We start from the raw sequence: 11,545 nt of genomic DNA, 5'->3' as shown, positions 1-11,545 counted from the left end.
ACTAGTAATCATCAGAGAAGCCCTTGCTTTTGATCTGATGCTGTATATGTACACCGATTTCTGATGGCAATGATTTGATTTATTTTCCAAAGTAAAATAAAAGAAAGAAAATTCAACAGTTTCGCCTCCGTCTCCCTGATGCTCGACCATCGTTACACAACTTCAGTTTAATCATGTTCAACTTAAATTATATTGAAAATAGCAATTCTGCCTCTCCCATCGATGTACAATTACTGGGTAGCTAGTAGCCTACCCGTGATACACAACTAAGCTGCACGATTAAGTCGTTTTTCGAAGAGAAAAGCTGCAATTTAAACATGTTCAAGCATCCAGAATTATAACCACGTTAATAACGTTTGTAAGAAACCAAACCGTATGTAAATCCGTCAAGATTTCAGCGAGATAAGAGTATTAGCCTTTGTGCAGATCACTGATTTACGTCCGCTACAACAGATTCCAAAGAAAGCGGTTCAAACCCCCACTGAAGGTCCCAGGTCGTCCCCCCCCCCGCTCGGAAGTGTCGCCTGGAGCGTAATTTCACGTAAAAACCTGCCCACTTTGTCCCGCATTGTCCCGCACAAACGTAGTCTTTTTTAGCTGTGTTCGAAATCGTTCCCTATACACTCACTCACTATTCCCTATATAGTGTTCATGATATAGTGCACTATATAGGGAACGTAAAAAAAAGAGAATTCGGACACTACGCTGAACATTTCTAAACGTCATTTGCTTCAGTAAATGCGCCGGTGTTCTATACTAACTTGTACTTGTTAATATAATGGAATAAAGAACGAGACTGTAGGTTCACTCAACGAGTATCACTGAATTCTTCTACTCACTCAACATCACATTACACATTTTCAGTATAACACTAGGTAAGTGCGCCATCTGGTGGTGTAGTGGAGTAACAGGAACAGCACATAATAAGACTGCATACACAACATATTCCCCCTCTCTTAAGAAGCTTAAACGTAACCAAAAGAACAATGCCAAATCTGACATCAGCAGAGTTGTAATAATTCAAAACTCAGTAGTACATACAATAACTCATCAGTAGTGCAATAACTCAACAGTAGTGCAATAACTCAAGTGCCATCTTATCAGCATCAACACAGAACTTCACCTTAGAAAATGTTGCTAAAAATATAACCAGCAGCTTTACTGTCCTCTCACTTTGCCCTTTGCATATAAACTGGAGCAGGTAAACTCTTGAAACCCGTAACCCGTATATAATGTAAACTTAACATGACATTTTCAGGTATGTAAATCACAACAGCCTTGTCTCAATCGAATACAGTGTCCAACATAACCAGTATCTATTCCACATTCAGTAGTCAACAACAATATTTTTTCAGTAAGCAACAGTATTTTTTTAGGTTTTCACAGCCGTATTTTTCTTTTTTTTACATTTTAACTCATTCTCTTCTTTTACCTCACTGTCCCTCAGAACAATTAGTGTTCATACTCCTGAAGCCAAGCAGGCTCCTTTCTCCCTCTCACTGGTCTGTCCATGACCCCAGGGTCAACTGCTTGTTTGGGCGGCTCAGGTTGCTGGGCCGACTCCGGCTCAGGGGCAGGGCAGGCCACTGGCTCTGAGTCTGAATCCCTGTCTACTTCACTCTCAGGGACCAGAGATGGGTGGGTAGCATTCCATGTGCGCCCATCCTCCAGTACGAAGGCACTAGAACCAGCTTTGCGCATCATTCTGGCAGGTCTCTGAAACTTAGACAGTCCCTTTTTCACATGGAAAGGTTTCTTCACTCTGACTAAACTTCCCTCTTTTATCTTTGGCACACGTGCTCCCCTTTTCACATCAGTGTATGTTTTCGATGCCTGCTGTTTGGCAGCGACCCGACTGCGTAGTTGTTCCTCTGGCAGTGGATCAGGTTTGCGAGCAGGGCCAATGTCTACTTTGGTACGCATTGGTCGGTTGCACATGAGCTCATGTGGTGACACTCCTGTGGTGCCATGTGGAGTAGCACGGTAAGTGAGCAAAAAATCCTGTACGAACGGCTTCCACAATCTTTCGTCTTGTTCGGCAGAAAGCAATGTCTCTTTTAGAACGCGGTTCCAGCGTTCTACGGCTCCGTTTGCTTGTGGATAGTAGAGACACTTTCCTGTGTTTGATGTCTCTCGCTTCAAGATACTCAGCAAACTCACTGGAAGTGAACTGAGTGCCGTTGTCACTCACTAGTTCTGTAGGGTTTCCAAACTGGGCAAACACGGTAGACAGAAAGGAAGTCTAGCAGACCAACGCACAATGCGCATTCCAGCGCGGCCCAGACCTTTTGTTGCGAGCATTGTGGTCAAAGCCTGGTGGTCTGTGCGTATTGTGAATCTGGTACCCCATAAGAAAGTCCCCCATTTTTCGGCAGCCCACACACACCCGCACTATCGTTTTCATATCGTTTTCAGAATGTTTTGCATCCACGTTCCACACTGAAATTATTTTGATAAACAGTTGTTGTCATGGTTACGTTACTCTGCCACGCCTCTCTGTTTAGATTACAGGCGCGCGATCAGATGATATTTACAGTTGATCAGCTGGTTAATCATTTTCGACCCGGTCTTGTCCAGAAACGCCGCTCGAAGTAGGCGACGGTATGAACTGTCATCTTTGTTTTTTTTTACCATCACTTAAGAACATTAAGTACAGCACTCGCCTCCGGCGTTGGAGCAAAGAATATGTTTGACTCAATATGTCGAGTTGTTTCTGGAGATAAATTACTACAATGTACAGAGAGATCCTCATTTGCATTTCATCTGCCATTCTTTTGATGAGCTTCTCGGTCTCTAGCGCAAGCTTGTGGCAGTGTCATGGCAGTGTCATGGCAATCGAACGTCATCGTTTCTGAAAGCCTCCGTCTGTGTCCACACTACAACGCAAACCCAGCGTTTTCACATTTATCCACCTCAGCGATCGTTTTCAGTGTCGGAATTCTCAGTTTTAGTTTGGACGGAAGGACTAAACGGATGAATATTGATGCATTTGTAGATTTACCCGGGTTAGTATGGACGGGGCCTCAGTTGGAAGCATATCAGGGCCTTGAATGGGCAGTTCAACCATTTAACACATTAAGGCCAAGTGAAAACTGCTCAGAAAAATCCAAATCTTTCACCTATAGCAATTTTTTTTTTTTTTTTTTTAAAGTAACGCAAATAGTTACTTTGCCTGGTTACTTTTATTATAGAGTAATTCAGTTACTAACTCAGTTACTTTTTGGAACAAGTAGTGAGTAACTATAACTAATTACCTTTTTAAAGTAACGTCCCCAACACTGATTATGACATCGTCCAAGTAAAACTGGACCCCCTTGCAGCCTTTCAGTACAACATGACATCATCTTGGAGAACGCACTTGGGGCTGAGCACAGTCCGTATGGTACACGTTTGAACCGGAACAGTCCATCATGCGTTATGAATGCAGTTAAGTCTCGGCTCTCCTCTGCCAAGAGCATCTGATGATAAGCGTTGGCGAAGTCTATTGTAGAAAACACTGTAGCACCACACATCTCGGAGAACAATTCCTCCATATGAGGAAGCAGGTAACTGTCCATCACTACCGCCTCGTTAGGCTCACGTAAGTCCACGCACAGCCTCACTGCACCGTTCTTCCATTGCGTGACCACGATGGGTTAGACCCATGGAGATGCATCAATCCTCTCTATTACGTCCATCTGTAACAGTCTCTCGAGCTCCGTGGAGACGGCTTGTCTCACGGAGAGAGGAAGTCTCCGCAGTTTCTGTTGAACGGGCTGTACTGCTTCGTTGCCCTCCTTCACTTTCACCCGGTGGAGAAAGTCCTTAGCTAAGCCCAGTATCACACAGGTCACTGGCCCAGTTTTGACCTCAGACACTGGAGCCACAGGTGAGAGCACAGAATTTCCCACAATGGAAAGTCCAAGTCCCCTGAATAAGTCCATTCCCAAGACAGCAGTACCTGCCTTTTCCACCACATATAACACAGCTGGTGCTGTAGTATTATCATGCTGCACTGTAGCTGATGGACAGCTTAGTACTGGGATATCTGACTTTGTGTTTGACACTAACTTCACTTTTGGTTCAGTCAGGGGCACATTACTGAAATGCTCTCTGTATACAGGTTCAGGAATGATAGTATGTACCTGTACCTGTATACCTGTATCTACCACTAGTTCTACTGGACAAGAAGCTGACTTTGCATTAGTAGTCACTTCGCACGTTATTTTCTGAGCTGGCCTATTTTTATCGATTCCCAGCACGCTAACTACACTTAGAGTTCTGGCTGGTCTTTCAGAAGACTTGCATACCTTTGCAAAGTGTCCCATTTTATTGCATTTCCAGCAGGTCATTTTCAGCGCAGGGCAGTCAGAAGCATTGGCAAGATGAGTAGATGACCCACACCTAAAACATCGGGCCTGTCTTGGTGCAACCTGGTCTCACAGGAATCCGTGAAATGACTACGGACGAATAACTCGAAATCCGTGGACACATCACGGAAACACGCCGATTTCCGTGATGTGGCCACGGAATTCGCTCCAATGCAAGTTGATGACGCTGATGTTCCGTGGCTCACACACGGATCCCCGTTTCAACGAGTGAGTCGACCACGGGGGCTTAACTCAAAACCCGGGGTGGTCTCACTGAAACACTTAAATTGTCCTTGTTGTGTCCACGGAAGTTGCTCCAATGCAAGTAAATGACAATGATATTCCGTGGCACACACACAGATTCCCGTTTCAATCTGTGAGTGTGCTCCCGTTTCAATCTGTGTGTGTGCCACATTTGACCACAGCGGGGGCTTAACTCAAATTTCGTAGTGGTCTGACGGAATCACTTCAATTGTCCGTGATTTGGCCACGGAATTTGCTCCAATGCAAGTAAATGACACTTATTACGTGGCTCACACACGGATATCGGCGTGTTTCCGTGATGTGGCCACGGATTTCGAGTTAAGCGTCCCACCGTAGTCATTTCACGGATTCCTGTGAGACCAATCCGTGAAATGACTACGGACGAATAACTCGAAATCCGTGGACACATCACGGAAACACGCCGATTTCCGTGATGTGGCCACGGAATTCGCTCCAATGCAAGTTAATGACACTGTTATTACGTGGCTCACACACGGATATTGGCGTGTTTCCGTGATGTGGCCACGGATTTCGAGTTAAGCGTCCCACCGTAGTCATTTCACGGATTCCTGTGAGACCATGTTGCTTGATGTGGCCTTTGTAGGGGCCGCCTGGTGGTTGTTCATCCCTCTGCCTTTGAATGGACGTTTAGGCGTCGCCGTCACCGCTTGCACCGGAGGCCGCGCATCTGGACCCAGCGTTCGTGCATATCCAATGGCGGATTCCCATTGGACTGTGATTTTCAAAGTTTACCCTAGTGTCAAGTTTGCATCACTTTGCACCAACATTCTGTCGCGCACTTTAGCGCAGCTTGCATGCTCAATAACCTGATCACGTATGATTTCGTTACCTTCAAATCTGCACGTTGTGGCTAGCTCGCGCAGAGCGGCAACATTCTCCGTAATGGTCTCCTCCGTTTTCTGAATTCTTCGTCCGAACGTGCACGCAGTGCATCCATTGCTTCTTTGTAGGATGCACCTGCGTCTGCAAGCGTGTAAAACACACGCTGGCCCTCTGTACCCAGACAATGTAAGAGGATTGCACGTAACCTTGTGTATGGCCAGTCGTCCCCCTCCGCGTGTATGGCTAGTAGATAGTTCTCAAACATCTTAGCCCAAGTGTCAAATGGAATTGTAGGTTTTCCGGAACCCGGCAGAAATAATGCCGGTAGAGGTACGGTATTCATCATCCTCGTCGCCAATTTGTTCTGTACTAACTTGTACTTGTTAATATAATGGAATAAAGAACGAGATGGGCAGTGTAGGTTCACTCAACAAGTATCACTGTATTCTTCTTCTACTCACTCAACATCACATTACACAGTTTCAGTATAACACTAGGTAAGTGCTCCATCTTTTACTTTCTTATATAATGCGGGCCGCATGGTTCTTCGTGAACAAGCGCCTGACAGTCTCTCCGTCCTGTCTCCCCACACTGTCTTCTATGTTCTTGGACGGAATGTTACTGGGAATTTCGTTGCTCTGTTGCTTTGTAACATGTGTAATGACAACAATAAACTACTACTACTACTACTATCTGGTGGTGTAGTGGAGTAACAGGAACAGCACATAATAAGAATGAATACACAACAGCCGGGCATTTGTGTGACGTAGACAGATGCGCCCACATCATGTAAACAAATCGGGCATGAGGAAAGCTGGAGGTTGTATTGAAGTTGAATGTTACGTTTCCTTGTTCAAGTTTTTTTAAATTAATGTTAAATATTCTATGTTAAATCCAAAATAAATTGTTGACATTTCTAAACGAAAGCCGGAGACTCCATCATTAAATGTATTTGTTTTCGCGGCTATTCAGCTTCTTCTTCTCCTCCGGGGGGGGCGAGCGTCGGCCCTCAGTGATAGGGTTATACAATTAAGAAAAAACAACGGTGGGCCTCTTCATAACTAATTTATATATTTTTGTAATTCAATAATGTAATAATCATTATTATTTTAGAAACCTTAATTTTTGGTGCTCCCCCAGGTAGACCTACTTGGGGCCCTACACGCACTCTGCGTATAGGGAGCGGCGGGCTTGCACAAAACATTATCAAACTTCTTCGTTTTTTTTTTTAGTTTTCTTTGCATGAAAAATTATCATTTAAATTCACAAACAACATATGTGTAATCCAGGGCATATAAAGACTATAAAAAAAAATACTTTCTCTCCATTTTAACCCATTCATATTTTTCGATCTCATAGGTCCCATGGGCTCTACCGGAAGGGGGGTGACTTCGCCACTATATGGCGCAGGGCAACCATGCAAGAAGAGGCACGTTCACTCTCCTGGTGATAACAAGACGGCTCGCCAGTGATGACGCTCACGCTTACACGTCTTCCCCACAGTGACCGTTCATGTGCACTTGGGAAACAGCCGGTTGGGAATCTAAAAGTTCTTCACAGCAGGGTTTTTCTATCCGATAAATACCAGTCAGAACTAAACAGAACTTAGTAGGATCAGTTTCAAGTTTGCATGCCTTTATTTTCTTGATGCCTATCACCTACTATCCTTTTGCTTTTATTTATGAGAAGCACATACAGTATTGCCACTGTATGGAAGGCCAAACTTCCCCTTATCTACAGCTGGTTTACCAGTACACAACGTTTAAAACTGAGCAAAGTCGATGTCAGCTGAAGGTAACAACGTCAATCAATAGTAAAGTATGTGATATGATGGTTGATTCTTTTATATTACCTAAAATGTTAATGTTCCGCCTATTCCTGAGCGTCACTAGTAAACCATGCGTCACCAACTGGGCAACTCTGTTATCAAAATTTGGCCCGAGTTGCCGAACGGAAGTAGAATCAAAACAGCGTCATGAGGTGTCGTTCACGCGAACTTTCCGACGTCGCGAAAATGTTTCCCCCATAATTTCCAGCGATGTGAACACACCATAGGTCTATCTGTAGCCGGAGCCATTTGGCAAACCACCACTGCCAAACACTCCCACCAGCCAAACACGCCCATTGCTCTGCCAAACACGCCCATTGCTTGTTGCTATCTTATAATTGGTCCATGGTTGCTATGGTGGCCATCATGGGGGAAAACAATACACAGCGCTAGTCCAGCGGTGTACTTCAGGAGCTGAACTGCCGCCGAAGCTGGCAGGTCCGGTCGGGGTAGGTCTCGGCGGCAGTCCGGCAGCTCCGGTGCGGGAAGCTCGGCGGCAAGTCCGGCAGCTCAGTTCCCGGAGTACAATCCCCTTCTCCTCCATGTCGCGGTTCATTGACTTCAGAGAGTCAAGGCCAAAGGGTTAGGACGATCGCAAGTTGGACCTCTGGCGCCCTCCTAGGTCCTTTGCGGCAGAGACATTGTGTGGGGTTTGTTTGTTTATGGGTGGGTTAGCATTTACTTGTTGGGAAAACACCATCATATGTCTCCTTTAAGGTAGTTGTAAAACTTGGTCAAGAGGGAGCATCGTTCGCCGCATGGAACCCAATAAGGTTGACTAGGTCCATCTGTAAAGATCTCGGGGAGGTTAGGAGTGCTAAAATATTGAGAAATTATACAATGTTAATTGTTTGTAAAGATGGTGAACAACAGACACAAGCAGTCCGGATTAGTAAAGTTGATGGCAATAAAGTGCAATGTTCTCTGATGAGCAACAGAAGGTTGGTCCGGGGAGTTGTGACAGTGCTCTTATGACCAATTGTGAATTGTGAAATTAAGTCAAGATATTTTAAGGGTTGTTTGGGGGGGTCATCGCTTGATTGAGTGTTATGGTGTGGGGACTTTAATTCACATAATTCACTTTGGGGAAGTAATGATACAGATGCAAATGGTACAGTTATTGAAGAATTTATAGATGATCACAATTTAGTCTGTATTAATTCTGGGGAAGGAACACGCTATAATAGTATTCAAAATACAGAATCACCTCTTGACCTGACATTTGTGTCTAGTGCATTAGCAGGTATAAGTACTTGTGGTAAGGCATTAATGTGGTAAGGCATACTACAGTGGGTAGCGATCATTATCCTGTAAGGATTAAAGTCGGTACCAGGGTTTGTTTTGAAAAAGGAAAGAAAATTCCTAGATGGAAATGAGGTAGTGCTAATTGGGATTCTTTCGAAGGGATTGGTGCAAACAGACTTAAAGCTATACGAGAGGATAACCAGGTGGATGTAAATATATTCAATGATGAACTAGTTACCATAATAATTCAAACAGCTATGGAACTATTCCAGAAAGTGCAGGAGCTAGACGCACCAAGAATGTACCCTGGTGTAATAGTGAATGTAGTAAAGCATAAAAAAAAAAATCCATATACAGGATGCTTCGATTCAATATAAAAGGGCCCTGGCTATAGTAAAGAGAACAATAAAAACTCAAAAACGCACATTTTGGAGGATATACTGCAATTCCATTGGAAGAGAGAAACGGCCTAGAACATCACCATAGGCCGCCATCTTATAGTTGCCAAGGCCGCTTATAATACGCGACTTTGGGCTTGTATTTACAAGAAGTTGCTTGGAAAAATGTGGGTTGCGGTTTTTTGGGCTTATTTTTAGAAACTTGGTTGCTTAAAGCCAAAAATAATACGCGACTCGGTGCTTCACATTTTTGTAGGCTGGTGAATGTGGAGGTGGATCACTCTTTATGAGAATAAACAGTAGGGAGACAGTCGGATGACTTTCTCAAGCGGTACTTTACTTTACTTTTCAACTCACAAGTTGTGAGTCACAACCATGGACATATTATAAAATCGACAACGGATTCCAAAATGGCGCCCATTCATTCCTATGTAAACTGCTCAATGGCGCAGGGCAACCATGGACATATTATAAATTGGACAACGGATTCCAAAATGGCGCCCATTCATTCCTATGTAAACTACTCCATGGCGCAAGGCAACATCAAGGAGATATTCTTCTGCATCATGGGTCCCTAGCCACGCCCTACTTCATGACATACCGGATGCAGAAATATTCTTGTTTTTTAGCATTATTAGCATTGTAGCATCATAAGCGAGAGGTCTGAGCGATCGCAGGCGCATTTTTTACCGACCATGGAAGTATAAGTTACTAATCCCCCGATGATTCTATATGTTTAACAATTACCATTTTAGATGAGTTTGCCCCTTTTTGACTTTATAAGAAAGGCACCTTGTATATACCTTTTTGAATGTTAAAACAAATCATAATTACCACTCGTTCTTTTATATATTTCTGTATCTGAAACGAGAATCAAAAGCCCAATATATACACTGTGGCGACCCGGCCCCAGGAATGTCTCTCACGTCAGAAATACCACACTCCAAGATGCGTTCAAAGCCCGGTGGGGCGTTTATTCATTAATAAGAAAAGTAAACTGCGGGGTCGGTACCCAACGTAGGAAAAACAAAAATCATACAAATGACTCCGTGAGCCACGCTGGCGTCCAGGGAATTGTCTGGTGCGTGCCTTGTCGGCGCACGTCGTCCTGGGGTGCGCCGCCGGGGAAATCCGTTAGATCCAGCAGTCTGCTTGGCCGTATCGGGTCCTGGGGTTACTCTCGTCCGCTCTGTCTCCCGGTTCTCCTCTCTGGGAAAACAAACAGCTTTTTAAAGGGTGCCTCACCCTCCGTCGCAGGTGTTCTCCATTCTGTTGATTGGCGTTACGCGATGGATGCTCTTTGGCTCCGGCTGGTGGATATCGGCGGTATACGCCCTCCACCACCTCTCCCTTGGGCCGCCTGGCCTGAGGGTTTGGGGCCGGGTTGCCACACTCCTCCACCGCTGGTTGAAGCCTCGGGTCTTCTCTGAGTGCCCAGAGACAGGCATCTCGGCGGGATAGAGCGTCAGCGTTGGCGTGTTCTCTGCCCGGTCTGTGGTCCACCTGGAATCTGAAGTCCTGGCGGGCCAGGAACCACCTCGTTACCCGGGCGTTGGAGTCCTTCGCGGTGGCCATCCATTTGAGTGGCGCTTGGTCGGTGACGAGCGTGAACTCCCGGCCCAGGAGATAGTACCTCAGCTTGTCCAGCGCCCACTTGATGGCCAGGGCCTCTTTCTCCACAGTCGAATAGTTCTTCTCGTTGGGGAGGAGCTTTCTGCTGACGTACATCACTGGGTGTTCCTCTCCCCCCTGGACCTGGGAGAGTACCGCTCCCAATCCCACTTCCGATGCGTTGGTGTGGACTAACAGGGGCATAGAGAAGTTAGGGGTTAGTAGGACTGGCTCCGAGCAGAGGGCTCGCCTGAGGTCTCCGAAGGCTCTCTCGGCCGCGTCTGACCACGTTACCCGGTCTGGTAGGGCCTTCCGGGTCAGATCATTTAGGGGGCTGGCGAGGGTCGCAAAGCCGGGGATAAACCTCTGATAGTACCCTACTAGACCAAGAAACGACTTCACCTGTTTTTTCGAGGTGGGGCGGGGCCAGTCCCTGATGGCGGCGACCTTGCTCTCTTGGGGTCGGACGTTCCCCCGTCCGACTTGGTACCCCAGGTAGGATGTCTCCTCCAGCCCCAGGCGGCACTTGGCGGGGTTGGCGGTGAGTCCGGCCCTCCTCAGCTCTCCAAGGACCGCCCGCAACTGTCGGAGATGGACATCCCAGCTGGTGCTGTGGATGATGATATCATCGATGTATGCTGCTGCATACGCCTGGTGCGGCCAAAGGAGCTGGTCCATCATCCTCTGGAATGTGGCGGACGCGCCGTGGATGCCGAACGGGAGGACCGTGTACTGGTATAATCCCCCCGGGGTGGCAAACACTGTTTTCTCCCGGGCGGTTCAGCTGAGCGGCACCTGCCAGTATCCCTTGGTGAGGTCGAGGGTGGTGAGGTAACGGGCGGGTCCAAGTCGCTCTATCAGGTCATCGACCCTGGGCATGGGATAGGCGTCAAAGTCCGAGACCTCATTGAGTCTCCGGAAATCATTACAGAACCTAAAGGTTCCATCGGGTTTGGGGAGGAGAACGATGGGGCTGGACCAGGCGCTGCGTGACTCCTCGATGACCC

This window comes from Gadus macrocephalus, chromosome 15, assembly GCF_031168955.1.
Source record: "Gadus macrocephalus chromosome 15, ASM3116895v1".
NCBI classification, from domain to species: Eukaryota; Metazoa; Chordata; class Actinopteri; order Gadiformes; family Gadidae; genus Gadus; species Gadus macrocephalus.
Note: the sequence above shows the minus strand (reverse complement) of the source record.